At 44.4% G+C, this 16,271-nt stretch overlaps 1 pseudogene across 1 annotated transcript; it reads right to left on the bottom strand.

Moving 5' to 3' along the window:
* Positions 1-699: 699 nt before the first annotated feature.
* On the bottom strand, positions 700-13,427 carry LOC311516807 (GTPase IMAP family member 2 pseudogene; annotated as a pseudogene). The gene is made up of 4 exons (XR_014714667.1): positions 13,277-13,427; positions 11,238-11,303; positions 4,586-4,631; positions 700-1,475 (listed from the first exon to the last, which is right to left on the bottom strand). The product of XR_014714667.1 is annotated as a GTPase IMAP family member 2 pseudogene (transcript).
* Between the last annotated feature and the right edge of the window lie 2,844 nt (positions 13,428-16,271).

Here is a 16,271-nt window from a genome sequence, read left to right as displayed (position 1 = left end):
TTCATCTACTCACAGGTCTAAGTTTGGCCTCTAAATGTTTGAGATTTAATTTTTAGTGGAAACTTTACAGTGTTCAATGTCTCAGAGTTTGAACTACTGTAAATTTACATAACAACTGAAGTTATTTGACACCTCTGTTCAGAGGGCTACATTGTAGTCTGTTGCATAACTGTAAATTCACAATACTCCACTGAAATTAATAGAGCTACCCCACTGCAACTCCAGAGTACCTGGGAGCAGTTACATGGCCATAATCCAGATTACTTCACTGAAATTAATGGAATCAAACTACTGCAAATGCAGGGTAAGTGAGGGCAGAGTTTGGTCCAGAATCTTTAAAGCAACCTAATATTGAGGCCTCATGGCTGGACCACTGGACTATTCCCAGTTCTGCCACTCACCTGCGGAGTGACTATGAGCAAATCACGTCACCTCTCTGAGCCTTAGTTTCCCCATCTATAAAATGGGGAGAATGATACCAGCCTCCTTTGTAAAGCACTTTGAGATCTACTTATGAAAATCTCTATATAAGAACTCGATATTATTATAATACGTAATGTTAATAAGGAAGAAATATTAACATTATTACTTGTATTTTGTATGAACGTGCTGCACTAGCATAAGAGTGAGGTGCCGGAGAAGCTGAGAAGCTTTGGGAAGCAGTTGGGTTAGGTTGCAATGAAACTTTATTAATGGCTGTTAATGAGGGAGATAAATCAGGAGAAATACAACAACAGCAATACAAACTGCAGCAACCCCGAAGCCCAAAATAATGTCATTATACTTTGGACCATCTGCTTTCACAGTCTTCACTGGGGCTGTTTTATTTATTCCCATCAGGTGTCTCCTGTTTTGTTCAGTTAAATAGATCTCACTGATATACCTGTCCCCATTCTCCTGAACCATTCCCTGGATCACTTCAGTCAGCTCAGAAACCTGTTCAGCCTGTTCTGCTCCAGTTGCTTTGTTATTGAAAGCACAATATCGGTCCCCACACTTTTGAATCAGCTCCTTAAGATCTTTGTTATCTGAGTTTCTCACATAGTCATGCAGTGAGTCAACCCCTAAATCTTCTTTCCGGGTGAACAGGACAATCATGTGCCTCACGGCTTCAACTCCAAAAATCTTCTTTATTCGCTTCACTGCGTCCTTGTCTTCCTCAGTGTAACGGCCCAGCTGGGTCACCAGCAGCAGAGCGTGGGGGCCAGGGGCAGAGAGTGCAATACAGCGAACAATCTCTCTTGAGGTTATTGGATCACAAACCTTTCTGTCAAAAATGGCAGGTGTGTCAATAACCACAAGCTCCCTCCCATTCCAGCTCCTTTGCCCTTTTTCACAAGTCAAAGTTACTGACTTTGCCCAGAGCTTGGACACAAACTTTTCTTCGCCAAGGATGGAGTTTCCTGTCGCACTTTTCCCAGCTCCACTTTTACCAACAAGGATGAGTCTCAGTTCTGATCGCATATCTGGGTCTGCTGGGAACAAGTTTGACAGAGTAAGAACCTGAGTAGTACTTCTACTCCTATAATTATAGCTGTGAGGCCCAGGATGGGTCAGAACACGAGCCTTTGACCAGTGGGGACACAGATTCAGATTAGATGAGTTCACTAGTGGAATCCAATTTCTCTTTTTATCCTTATTAATGGTTATTCAGCCACATCATTAAACCACAACACAATTAAGCAAATCTATCATTCTCCATTCAAGCACACACCAAGCCTGGGATAGCAGGAAGGAAGGTTTCAAGTTGTGGTTGAAGGGCTTAAGATCTGTGTGTGGAGAGTGGGGGTGGAGGTCAGGACTGAGGGTGTTTGCAGAAGTTTACCTGATTTTTCCCTTTACATTTATGAACATTTAAAATTCAACACACCCACTGAAATGTAAAAATATATTGTACAGAACCTTTTTTTGTTCCTTCAGCCCACAGATTCTGGCCAATGGTTCGATGGGGATGAGGGGCATACAAGAGTCTGAAGAGAATACAATGTGGTGATCTAGACTCTAGGACCCTAGAGTTTATATGGCTCTTATCACCACAGTATCTGAGTGCCCTACAATCATTCCTGGATATATCCTCACAGTGCCCTGGGAAATAAGGGGAAACCACCCCAATATTAAAGAGGGGAAACTGAGGAACAGAAGCAGACTAAGTGGTTTGCCTAAAGTCACACAGAGGGTCTGTGGATGAGCCAAGATTTGAACCCATCTCCTGTGTCCCGTCCAATGCTCTGGTCACTACAGGATCTTTCCTGCTCATCCCATACAAAATGACCCCTGCTGTGGTGAGGAGAAGTCACAACAGATGATCCCCACCTCCAGGAACCACTTCACCAACGAGGTGGAGGTCATGACCAAAAGACACTTCTTGACACAAAGAGCTTACAATGTAAATTTAATACGGAGACTACAAGTCAGTACAAGAAACAGATGGAGGGAGCAAAAGATAATTGTGAGACTGTTATCCCTGATTACAGCACATAAGCTGCCTCACCATTGTCATGTGTTTTGTAGGCACCATGGCACAGGTGGGTTTAGGGAGAAATGTAAAGGAGGATAATGTTTGCAGTTTTACAGAGAGCTCCTGACATGTGCAGGTGGTGGCATGGGAGACTTTGCAAAAGTGCCTTTCCAAAAATTGGACAGTGATAAAGGCTAGCGTCACTGGCAGAGTGGAGGTGCAAGTCCACTTCCCCTTACTGTATGAGAGATGATAGGTAGGTCAGACATAGATTATGAAGGGACTTAAAATTAAAGACAGTGGAAGGGGTGGAAAAGGGGGAGCCAGTGGAAGAAAGCAAAGAGGAAGGGTGATATTGTTGAAGCAATGAGCCAGGAAGACGGTCTCCCACAGTATTCTTGCCAGCAAGTTAAAAAAGTATTGATTGGATGAATGGACTATAAGGTAGATAGAAAGCTGGCTAGATTGTCGGGCTCAATGGGTAGTAATCAACGGCTTGATGTCTAGTAGGCAGTCGGTATCAAGTGGAGTGCCCCAGGGGTTGGTCCTAGGGGCGGTTTTGTTCAACATCTTCAGTAATGATCAGCATGATGGGATGGATTGCACCCTCATCCAATTTGAAGATGACACTAACTGGGAGGAGAGGTAGATACACTGGAAGATAGGGATAGGGTCCAGAGTGTCCTAGACAAATTGTAGGATTGAGCCAAAAGAAATCTGATGGGGCTCAACAAAGACAAGTGGAGAGTCCTGCACTTAGGACAGAAGAATCCCATGCATCGCTACAGGCTGGGTACTGACTGGCTAAGCGGCAGTTCTGCAGAAAAGGACCTAGGGGTTACAGTGGATGAGAAGCTGGATATGAGTCAGCAGTGTGCCCTTGTTGCCAAGAAGGCCAATGGCATTTTGGGATGTATAAGTAGGAGAATTGCCAGCAGACCAAGGGAAGGGATTATTCCCTTCTATTCGGCACTGGTGAGGCAACATCTGGAGTACTGTGTCCAGTTTTGGTCCCCCACTACAGAAAGGATGTGGACAAATTGGAGAGAGTCCAGCGGAGGGCAACAGAAATGATTAGGGGGCTGGGACACATGACTTATGAGGAGAGGCTAAGGGAACTGGCTTGATTAGTCCCCAGAAGAGAAGAGTGAGGGGGGATTTTATATCAGCCTTCAACTACCTGAAGAGGAGTTCCAAAGAAGATGGAGCTTGGCTGTTCTCAGTGGTGGCAGATGACAGAACAAGGAGTAATGGTCTCAAGTTGCAGTGGGGGAAGTCTAGGTTGGATATTAGGAAACACCATTTCACTAGGAGGGTGGTGAAGCACTGGAATGGGTTACCTAGGGAGGTGGTGGAATCTCCATCCTTACAGGTTTTTAAGGCCCGGCTTGATAAAGCCCTGGCTGGAATGATTTAGTTGGTGTTGGTCCTTCTTTGAGCAGGGGGTTGGACTAGATGACTTCCAGAGTCTCTTCAAACCTTAATCTTCTATGATTCTATGATTCTATGTTTTATGCAATACTATATTCAATGGGTAGACTTGGCGTAAGACTGCTCCTCCAGAGAGGAGGATGAGAGATAAACAGGGCCTGGAGGAGAGTTTTAGCAGGGCAGACAGAAAGGAAAGGCTGAATCTGAGAGATGCTGTGCAGGAGGAAGCAGCAAGATGTAGACATGACCTGGAGGTAAGGGTCTAAAGAAATGCTGGTGCTAAAGATGATGCCCAGGTCATAAGCCTGAGTGACATGGAGAATGTTGGTGCTGGGCACAGTAACTAAGAAAGAGAAGAAAAGTGGACAGTGTAACTGAGAAAGATTAAAGGCTCTGTTATGGCCATTTTGAAATAGATTTGAAGGCTGGACATCACCAATGACATGTCAGAAAGACAGGCTGAGACTTTCGTTTGGGGAGAAGGAGATAGGTCAGAAGTGGAGATTTGTGAGTTGTCAGCACAGAGGTAAAACAATATTTATGTGCTAAATAAATAGGGTCAAAGGGGAAATAGAAGGGGGCCCAGAACAGAGTCCTCTGGAATTCCCACTGAAAGTTGGTGCAGAGAAGAGGAAGGTCCTCTGAATGAAGCACAGAAATGTGGCCAGAACAAGGCTCTTGGTGTAACTTTCTCACCATACGTTATGGCTCCTCCTTTGCTCTTCCTCTCTTTCATCTCTCTCTGAAATAGATTAAAATGTGTTATTTATTTAAAACATCCTTTTACCTCCAAGCTCAGAATTTAGAAACTACAGTATTAGAAATACTCCACTATCAGCCTTGAAATCTTGATTATGGCCAGAATAGTGAGGTTCTGAAAATGACACTTTGATTCTTAATATTTAATGTCCACCATTCTTTTTCCTCAAATTTTCCCAGTTTAGAAATAAAGACCCTGATTCAGCAAAGTACTTAAGTATGTGCTTAACTTTAATCACAATTAGTACTATTGATATGTGACTTCGATGGAACTACTCCCATGTGCTTAGAGTTAGGCATATGCTTAAGTACCAAGCTATACTGTAGCCATAGGCACTGATCCTACAAACATGTTTTGTCTTGTTTAAGAACATGGCTAGTCCCAGTGAAGGCAATGGGTATATCCACATTCACACACGTGGAAGTGTTTGCAGGACTGGGGCCATATCAATTTTCCTAACTGCCAGTAACTCAAGCTGAGGTGGGTATATGAAAATCAGTCTCTGGTATGGAGGATGGGTCCATCAATGGCTATAAGCCAAGATGCTCAGGGATGGAACCCCGTGCTCTGGGTGTACCTAAGCCTCTGCCTGCCAGAAGCTGGGAGAGGATGGCAGGGGATTGATCACTCGATAAACTGCCCTGTCCTGTTCATTTCCTCTGGGGCACCTGGCATTGGCCACTGTCAGGAGACAGGACACTGGGCTAGATGGACCTTTGATCTGAACCAGTGTGGCCATTCCTATGTACTGCTCTATGTATACATATACATTTTCATCAGGAATCAGAACTGGAATAAGAACTTACCTGACAGTTTGACTTTTCATGCATCAGATTGAAGAGAATGCACCCTGCACTTTGGCATTGATTCTTTCCCTCTCTCTTTATCTGCTCTTTACCTTAGGACTCAGTCCTGCTAAGTCCTCAGTGTTCTCGCCCCAATCTCGTAAAGCACTTAAGTACGTTCCTAACTTTAGGTATGTGAATAGTCCCACTGAAATCAGTGAGATCACTCATGTAGTATATGAAGCCACTAATCTCTTCTCCTTCAAATTCCTCCTCAAGTTTTAATTATACTGAGATATCCACAAGAAACTGGCTAGGTGAAGGGCCAGAGGGGATTGTTGGTAGTTATTTCAGAGGGGTAGCCGTGTTCATCTGTTTCAGCAAAAACAACAAGGAGTCCCATGGCACCTTAAAGACTAACAAATTTATTTGGGCATAAGCTTTCATGTTCGGGGTTCAGCAGAGGTACAGCCTGGGGGAACCAGTGGCCCCTTTGTGATGCATCTGACAAAGTGGGTTCCAGTCCACGAAAGCTTATGCCCCATTCCAGGGTGGTCACCAGTTCCGTCCCTGAAAGGGTTAAAGCCATTCCTGAGAGAGGGCTGGGGCTGCTAGAAAAGGCTAGACTGATTGGGAAGGCAGCCACAGCTGAGGCCATGCCCCAATCAGGCTGCAGCTGGCCATATAAAAGGCCAGTGAGCCAGGAGTTTAACACACACCCCCCCACCCGAGAGGGAAGGACCTGGCTGCCTGGAAGCTGAAGAGCAACCTGAGGTAGAGCAGCGCTAAGGAAAGACAAGAGGGGCTAGGGAGCTCCTGCCTGGCAACTCCCCAAGCTGAGGCCTTGCATAAGGGCCCAGAGCAGATACTGAGGCTACAGGTGGGTAGCCTGGGGCTAGACAAAGGCAGCAGGTCCAAATGCCCCTTGCCTATGATGACTGGCTCTCACACTGCAGTCCGCTCCAGGGAGCGGGAGCTCATTGCTGACTAGCTGGCAGATCCCTGTTCAAATCCCTTCCCCACATCAGGAAGAGGTGGGACTTGAACCAGGGGTTTCCCATATCCTGGGTGAGCACCCTTATCACTGGTTACAAGGGAAATCCTCCTTGTTGTGCGGAGTTAAGCAGCTGCTCAGCATGGCTACTGAATCGGGCCCCACATGCGAGTTAGGCAGAGGAGTGGCCATCTTCCCCCAGTTCATGGATCCCCGGCATAAATAGACACCTGTCTCCTAGGGAGTGACAGGGCTTAGCACACACCCTTCTCACAGGTATCACCCCTGGCTAGCTTTGGCACCTTCCCGCCTAGCATGCTGACTTTGTCAATCGTATTCTAAGGCACCAATCTTTCTCAATTCTTTGTACAGAGAGCCCAGATGCCTAACTCAGGTGTTGTGGATCACAGTGTTGTTCCTGTGGTTTTTCTAGGGGCCCAAAGGTAAGTGTTGCAATGCTCAGCATCACAATGCCTAAGCTGACTTGTGAATCTGCACCCACCAGTTCATCACACTTCCTTGATATGACAGGTTACATCTTCTCTGGGGGCATTTTGACTTCACTCTAATTCAAAACAATAGAAGGTAGTGGCCATTTGAAACATGGCATTATAACTGAGGGGAACCTGTGGCTCTGTTACTTTGGGAACAGTGGGAGAGGGCAGACATTTTGAAAAAGGGCTATTCTTGGTGAGTTTCTCTGAAGGAGAAGATTTTTTGTTCCAACTTCTGATCAGATATGAAGAATAACAGGAACAAAGGACCACTAGTCCTCAGTATTACTTTTTAGAAAACTACCTCTTACACAAAAAGAAAAGGAGGACTTGTGGCACCTTAGAGACTAACCAATTTATTTGAGCATGAGCTTTCGTGAGCTACAGCTCACTTCACGGTATGCATCTAAGGTGCCACAAGTCCTCCTTTTCTTTTTGCGAATACAGACTAACACGGCTGTTACTCTGATACCTCTTACACAAGATCTACTCAGCATGGAAGGCACAAGGGAGAGAGTACAGATAGTCACAGGTTTCAAGGCCAGAAGGATCCATTATGAGCATCTTGTCTGACCTCTTGCATACAAAGGCCAAAGCATTTCACTCAGTAATTCCTGTGACAAAGCTATAACTTTTGGTGGAGCATAGCATATTTTTTAAGACATCCGGACTTGATTTAAAGACCTCAAGTGATGGAGAATCAAGTCTGTAGTTAAGTGTTAGGAGTGCTAATGACAATGTAGGAATCAAGCCTGTATTTTTGCCTGAGATACAATTTTGGGTCTTGCTTGCCTGTTTGCTTTTTTACATTCTTACTAATATATGTTAACAAAGGAATCCATACTAATATGTGTAAACAAAGGACAAAAACACTGCTTATATTGTTTTTGCCTGGCCAGGTGGGTTTGTTAGTATAATGGGAACAGATAGAAAACTGTTAGTGTTACTGGGTGTTATGCTGGTGTGACATTGCACTCCATATGATTTATAAAAATGTTTAAGTGTGAATATGATATAACTGGAATATGCTTTATGCAAAAGATCTCTTGGAAGGTGTCATTACAAAGCTTATAATCTACTGAGTGTGTTCATCCTATTTGTATGAATGTATCATCCTTGTATCTGAAACTAGGAATATAAAATATAACTCTGAGGTTCTACTGTAGTAATGCAAAATGTTGGCCATTAATGGTGGTTTAGAATCTTGATGGCTCCCATTAACTAGGACAATTGGTTGTAAATGGCTCTATTTACTTGTAAGCCTTCCTGTATACCTATATGCCAGTCAGTGGGTAATGAAGTCTTACAGTGACATATGACCACATGATACTGGACTCCATCTTAAACGTGGCGCTTTTCCACTTAGAAGAAAGCATGGGAACCCAGAGAGAGACACAGGATTCCCACCTTGTGCCAATGCTATAAAAGGGGTTGGAAGCTGCAGTTATGTGAAATCCCATGCTTTTCACCCAAGATGCCTTCTGGAACTAACAAGGACTGTACCGGGGAAAGGATTGGGCCCAGATTAGAAAGGAGTCTAGTCTGTGAAAGAAGCTTATTAGAACATCTCCAAGGGTGAGATTTACCTGTATTCAGTTTCTTAATGTATTAGGCTAAGGCTTTATGGGTTTTTTTTATTTTGCATGGTAAATTACTTTGTTCTGTCTTATTGAGACCCCTTAAATCCTACTTAATACAATTACTTTAATAAACCCAGAGTAAGTGATTAGTACCTGGCAGAACAAACAGCTGTGCATATCTCTCTATCAGAATTAGAGGGTGGACAAATTATGAGTTTATCCTGTATAAGCTTTATACAGAGTAAAATGATTTATATGGGGTTTGGATCCCAATGAGAAATGGGTGTCTGGGTGCTGAAGATAGGTGATCTGCTAAGCAGTTTTTGGTTAAAGTCTGCAACTCTGGGGAGTGGACCGGACCCTGGTCTGTGTTGCAGTAGGCTAGCATGTCTGGCTCAACAAGGCAGGGTTATGGAGTCCCAAGCTGGCAGGGAAAACCGGCTCAGAGGTAAAGTCAGCATGTCAGGTGACAGTCCCCAGCAGGGAAAGGAGCAGAACTGCCAGCAGCTCCTCCAGCTGCTGTCCTGCCCCGAGTCCCCCTCCCTTCAGGTAACATGGGATGGGGATGGGAAGAGCATGGGGGTCCTGGGCTGGGGGTGGAGCGGAGTCATGTGGGGAGGTTACATGCCCCCCCTTAGCTGGTGTGCCCTCCCCCTCCCATACCGGCAAAATCTTTTGTTTACTTGCACCACTGGACAAAGACCCCAGACTCACAACCTTCCAAAAAGGAACATGATCATACATTACTGTGTATCAACCAAACTTGTGATCTCATCAAAAATTATTTCATTTTTGTCCATAAAACCATGCTGATTAGAATTAATTAAGTTTCCATCCTTTAATTCTCTACTGGTTGCATCCCATATTATCTTTCCTGGGATTTTGCTCAGGACTAATGCCAGGCTAAGCAGCCTATAGTTTTCTGCTTTACTTTACCATTACAGACTGGCATTTAGTCATTGGTCTCCACTGGGAGATCCAGCAGGCATAATCTTGGGGGGAGGAAGTGTGCATCCAGTATCCTCCTTTGGGATGCTTTTGTCTCTGGGCTGCCTCCTCCCAGCCGCCTATAGTGTGGATTCTACCCCCAGAGTGCACAGCTCAGCATGTACTTCCACCAGTTTCAAGGGCTGGAACTGGTCAAAGGCCTGATGCAGGGAGCACAGAGGTGGAAGGCTTCTTGCACCCATCCTGCACGGCCCCGCTAGAACAAGGGCATGGCTAACCCTGCACTAATTATTCACATACTCGGATGAGCAGCAATTATGCTACTTTTCTTCTCCTCCCCCAAGGAGTACACCTGATGGCCATAGGTCACTAGAAAGGGAGGGACAGCAGACCCCAGTCCTGTCTCCTGACCAATAATTCCGTGTGGGCGTAAAGCCTCTAAAAGGGCCTGTTCTCTTTCAGGGTCCAGCCAACAGTCAGGTAAGAACCAATTTGCGGGCTCAGAGGAGGGGTCTTACCATGCTGGAGGTGGACATGGGAAGCACATGTGTGGCTGAGCCAGTGAGGAATTGCCAGGAGCAAGCATCCCAATTTCTGGAGCAGGGGCCTGTTTGCCGACACACAACACTGTAATTTTGGGTGGATTTTGGTGGTTGCTTGAGATCCCGGGCAGCCCGGGGATTTCGCCTGCAGCGTCATCTTCTGACCACCCGCAGTTGCTGTGCTACTTGTGCCATATGCAGCAGCAGTCAGGGGCGGTACCCGGTTGCCCCTCTGATGTGAGCTGGGCAGAGGCTCAAACTGGGCAAAGGGCTGCGGAGCAGCCCCCTCCCCTTTTCACTCGGAGCTCAGCAGCAAACCTCCTCTCACCTCAGTGGAGGAAGGAGCACGGGGAAGCCCCCTTCTGTGCAAGTTGAAGACGGGGCAGCTGCTGGGATCTGTTGGGGTCCTGGGGACTGAGGGCCACTGGCGCCTGCCAATGGGAATCAGGGGGTCCCAGGAGCAATGTGGGAAGGGAGCCAGGGATGAGGTGAGTAGGGGAGCTGGGGGCTTTGTTTTTGCACATTTTCTGTGCACTTAGGATTGAAGTTTCTACTTGTCATTGTCACATACATACACCACTCATTCTGTGGCTGGGCAGGGAAGTTTAAAAAATCCACATGACTTATTCTTTTAAAACTCTCCTGATTTCTAAGCCAGGCACTTGGAGAGCTGGGATGGGGAGGCCACATGAAGGACAGAGCCCAGCAGAGGTGCCGAATAAAGGTCTGGAGGAAGTCACAGAGCCTGGGCCACAGGGGATCAGGGGACAGAAAACAGAATAGGGAGTGGTCTGAAATGGGACTTGGTTTGGAGCCCAGAGGCAGCAGCTCTCTGAGGCTCGTAAAGAAGCAGCAACCCCTGCAGCCAAGATGCCCCAGACCCTGGGGATTAGCCAGGGAAAAGGGTCAGTGAGATCTCAGCAGTTGTTAAAACAAAAGGAGGGGCAGCTCTGCTTGAAAAGGCAGGTGAAGGGCATGGAAAGGTGGGGCTGGTTGTGTAATTGTCAGCCAGAGGGGGAGTAAGCCGGAGGTGTGAGGCATCGGCTACATCTAATGCCAGGAGGAAAATACAGAAAAGTGGTACCCAGACTCTGGAACTAGCACTCTCTCTATGGGACCTTTCAGCTGATATAGGGGCAACCCAAGTGCTGTGCTGGAAAAGTCTCACATGCAATGGAGCCCCTCTTGCAGCTCTATTGGACTGTTCCCGAGAGGGACAAATGAGGGCTTCAGTTTGCCACTTACAAATGCTGGAACTGCAGCAGCCTCTGGGGTGAAGGGCAGCCGTTAACGAGTGGGCAGGTCTCTGTGCTAGAGTGGGGGAAGGAGACAATTTGGTCAATGACACTGGGACAAATCCTACATGCAAAAAATTGATCATGACAGTGTCTGCACCCAGCCAACAGAACTCATGCACTGCAGATTTGGTCTGAGAAATCCAAATGCTAAACTACATGGAAATTATTTTATCTACAGCATCTTGAGAACTAAATTTGAAACAGGTTTCAGAGTAGCAGCCATGTTAGCCTGTATTCATAAAAAGAAAAGGAGGACTTATGGCACCTTAGAGACTAACCAATTTATTTGAGCATGAGCTTTCATGAGCTACAGCTCTGGTTCGTCTCTAAGGTGCCACAAGTCCTCCTTTTCTTTTTGTAAATTTGAAACAGTAGCTCCTAGGAAGCTACATATTTTAGATGTAGTGTTTAAACTCCTAACTCTCCTTCAGCAGAGCTTGAATTCTCCAAAACTACTTTGGGTGCTTGCACTGAGCATTTCCATATCTTAACACATTTGGATTCCTTTAAAATTGAACCTTAACTCTGAACTTGCACAATTTGTACTACTTGTTTTTAGGGCAATTGCAACATTCTTGTAATAAATATTCTTTAACCTGAACTCCAGTCTAACGTAGCTTTTCTCTGGGAATACATATGTAACAAATGTTAAGTATTCTCACCTCTTGTCATATGTAGTAACTATAACAGGAAGTGCTTGAATTACTTATTTCCCCTGCCCCTTTATCACCCGCAACTCCTGCAGCCTTTCCTGCCTCTGCTCATTTGCTTCACGGTTGTTTCTTGTTCTAAGCTAAGGCCTTGATCCTGCAGACACTAACACGCACGCTTAAATTTAACACGAGGTGTCCAAATTGATTTAGATGGCACATAAATGTTTGCAGGATCAGAGCCTCAGATCAGTAGCTCTTCAGGGTTTTACTCTGACTCCACATGTTCTTCTAAGGCAAATAAGAAAAGATGTTGATAGAGATCAAATTTCATCACAACTCTATCCACACCCAGCCAACAAAACTTGCATTTTGCCGGTTTGTTTTGAAGAATGCGCACACTGAATGACAAAATTCTCTATCAAGTGGTGACTCAGTAGGGATTTTTTGACGTATATTTTTGGAACTGATATATGATTGAATGTGTGACTGGTATGTCAGATCATCTACAGGTAAATACAAAACTAGGAAAATTAACAAGTTCAAAATCAAGTAAAGAAATTCACTGAAATTATCTTAAATGGTTCCTGATTTAACCATTTAAAGCATTACTTCAAATAGCTTACATTTTTTTCAAAAATACTTTTGTAACAGATTTAGGATCTAGATAGTATAGTATGAGCTCTGAAAAATTCAAGCTGCTGTTCTTCCCATCAATTGCTGGAATCATTAAAACTCTCACTTTCCTGTCCTATTCTCACCACTTAGCTGATGAATGATTCAAAACAGCATATTTCTATAAATAGTATAGAAATAGTATATTTCTAACCAAAAATTCAGAAGTCCTTCTACCTACCAGCTAGGTTATGGGGTGGTCAATGACTTCTGAGAGGGTCTGAGGACCCAGTTCATCCCTGTGCCAGAGCTAAACTTGACACAGGGGAAAGGTATAACAAGACCTTTGCATCTCCTCAAACCTGGGATAAATACAGCAGCCCAGAAATGGACCCGGTTGCTCAGAGGCTATTACAGCTGTTCAAATTAACTATTTCTATCACCTGTAAATCTGATGAATTCTCTTAAAACTTTTAATAATTTCTTCCCATCTGTTCCCTTCTACCCTTTGGGAATAGCTATGAGGCAGAATTGATGCCCAGAGAGAGATCACCATGCTCACTGCATTGTCTCTTGGTAACTCAGCAGCATTTTCAGCTTTGTAACCAATTTTTAAATTTACCTTAAATGCCCACACAGACAACCCCTTCACACATCTCCTCACCCCTGTTCCTGCCCAGACAGATAGACAGACACACACACTCTCTCTCTCTAATGCTACCTCTTTGTTGAAGGCTCAGCTTGAAGATCAAATAATTATTTCTTCAGATTAAGCCAATATTTCCAATTTCTTCACTGTCCTTCAGGCTTCTGGTGTTAATCAATAATGACTGGCTGCCAGTTTCTTTCATTTAACAGCAGTGTCAGATTAATAGCTGAATAGACTGAGGACAAATGTGAAAATGAAAAGAGCATGATTTAAACTTCCTTCTGTTTATATGTGATGTGGGGTGAGCCAAAGCCACTGATCAGCAAATACACAATTGGGAGTTTTACAGGAAGTCAGCTTGTGGTGAACAGCAGCAACTTATGAGAACATTGAGCCTAAAACCAACGTCCCCAGTGTTCAAATAAGAAATAACCTACATCAAAATGATCCGTTCCTCACATAGAAATGGTATCCTTACAAAATGAAGTATGTGGAATTTTTTTCGATATGTCGTCATATACACTTTTTGGTATGCTATCTAATACCATAGCAAATGAACTAAAATGCTTAGTTATATTTTCAAACCACCTCGTGGTGTCCTGTGGTTCTTGTCTTATAGTGACACCCGGAGGAGAAAAGCTTTCAAAATAAGAACAAGCCTGAGTTAAGGCGGGTGTGTGTCATGAGGTGTGTATTTTAGTGTCCAGGACACAAAGCAACAATAAGAACTGAATTTGCATTAAAAATTTCTCCCATCCCCAGATGAGATGCCTCATAACAAAAAAAAAAATCAGTTAACCCAGCAACAATGTACTTATCTATTTCAATATTTACAAAACCCACATTAAATAAAATGAATCTTGCTCTGGCCATGTGGTAATCATATGCCTATTCTTCTTACCAAGTAAAAAGAAATACATACCTTACCCCACACACACAAACGTGAACTCAGTTTCTTATTGTGACATTGCATTCCATATGTTTACGAAAATATGCTAATAAGTATAAATATAATGTAACTGGAATATGCTTTATGTAAAAGGTCTCTTGTAAGCTATCATTACAAAGCTTATAATCTACTGAGTGTGTTCATCCTAATTCTATGAATGTATAATTCTTGTATCTAAAGGCAGAAATACAAAATATAACTCTGAAGTCCTATTGTAACTATGCAAAGTGTGGGCCATTAGTGGTGGCTTGGTATCTTGATGGCTCCAATTACCTATGACAATTGGTTATGAATGGCTCTGTTTACTTGCAAAACTTCCTGGGTACGTGCAGACCAGCGCTGGAAGAATGAAGGTTGGGGTCTCACAGGACATGTGACCATGTCACCTGGTCCTGGAATCCATCTTAAACCTGGTGCTTTTCCATTTAGAAGGAGGGGTGGGGACCCAGAGAGACAAAAGATTCCCACGTTGGCCCAAAGCTATAAGAGGGTGTGGAACAGAACAAAGGAGGCTGTCAGTCAAGAGAAACTCCCGAGTTATCACTTGATCTGGAACTAACAAGGACAGTACTGGGGAAAGGATTGGGCCTAGATTAGGAAGGAGTCTAGTCTGTGAAAGAAGCTTATTGGAACATCTGAGGGTGAGATTTCCTTGTTTTCAGTTTCTTAATGTATTAGGCTTAGACTTGCGTGTTCTGTTTTATTTTGTTAACTTACTTTGTTCTGCCTGTTATTACTTGAAACCACTTAAATCCTACTTTTCATACTTAATAAAATCACTTGTTTATTAATAAACCCAGAGAAAGTGATTAATACCTGGGGGAGCAAACAGCTGTGCATATCTCTCTATCAGTGTTACAGAGGGCAGACAATTTATGAGTTTACCTTATACAGAGTAAAATGGATTGATTTGAGGTTTGGATCCAACTGGGAGCTGTGTCTGGGTGCTGGAGACAGGTAACCTGCTGAGTGGTTTTCAGTTAAAGCCTGCAGCTTTGGGGGTGTAGTTCAGATCCGGGTCTGTGTTGCTGCAGACTGGCGTACCTGTCTCAACAAGGCAGGGTTCTGAAGTCCCAAGCCATCAGGAAAAATGGGCTCAGAGGTAATTCCAGCACATCAGGTGACAGTCCCCAGGGGGTCTCTATGACCGAACTCGTCACACTTATATTTTGACAACTTTCTAACCTTGAGGTGTGTCTGTAAGATAGACTTGTCCTTACAAGATCAGGCTGTGGTCACTGCCCTCACCTGGCTGAGAGCATCCATAACCACACTTTCTTTTCCTGGCTTATAATGAACTGAGAGCATATTGTCAGACGGTCTGTGAATCCATCTCCACAGGGGTCCTTCATTGTGCTTAGCAAGGATCCACTGCAGAACACTGTAGTCTGTGAATTCTGTACCTAGTAAATAGGGATGATAAGCCTTCAGTACCTCCACAAATCAGCAGACATGCCAGTTCTGGTGAGAACACTCACACACTCATCAACTTCCTGGACTCCACCATCAGCTTCAACAATGAAACCCTAAGGACAACCATATACAAGAAATGCACAAGTCAACACACCTGGATTCAGTAACCACCCCAAACACACCAAGAAATCTGTTTTCTACTGCCAGGTTCTACTGAATATGTTCCGAGGAGAAAGTCAGGGATTCATACCTTGACATGCTCAAAACTGGCTTCACCAAATAAGGACATGCCACCAGAGAAGTAGATTGGGGTTGGAAGAGACCTCAGGAGGTCATCTCGTCAAATCCCCTGCTCAAAGCAGGACCACCACTAACTAAATTATCTCAGCCAGGGCTTTGTCAAGCCAGGCCCTAAAAACCTCTAAAGATGGAGATTCCACCACCACACTAGGTAACCCATTCTAGTGCTTCACTATCCTCCTAGTGAAATAGTGTTTCCCAATATTCAACCTAGCCCTCAACCATTGCAACTTGAGACCACTGCTCCTTATTCTGTCATCTGCCACTACTGAAAACAGCCGAGCTACATCCTCTTTGGAACCTCCCAACCCTCAGATAGTTGAAGGCTGCTAACAGATCCCTGTCACTCTTCTCGTCTACAGACTGAATAAGCCCAGTTCCCTCAGCCTCTCCTATTAAGTCATG

Source organism: Lepidochelys olivacea (genome assembly GCF_965140295.1).
Source record: "Lepidochelys olivacea isolate rLepOli2 genome assembly, chromosome: 2".
In the NCBI taxonomy this organism is placed as follows: Eukaryota; Metazoa; Chordata; order Testudines; family Cheloniidae; genus Lepidochelys; species Lepidochelys olivacea.
Note: the sequence above shows the minus strand (reverse complement) of the source record. Positions and strands in the feature narration are given on the sequence as shown.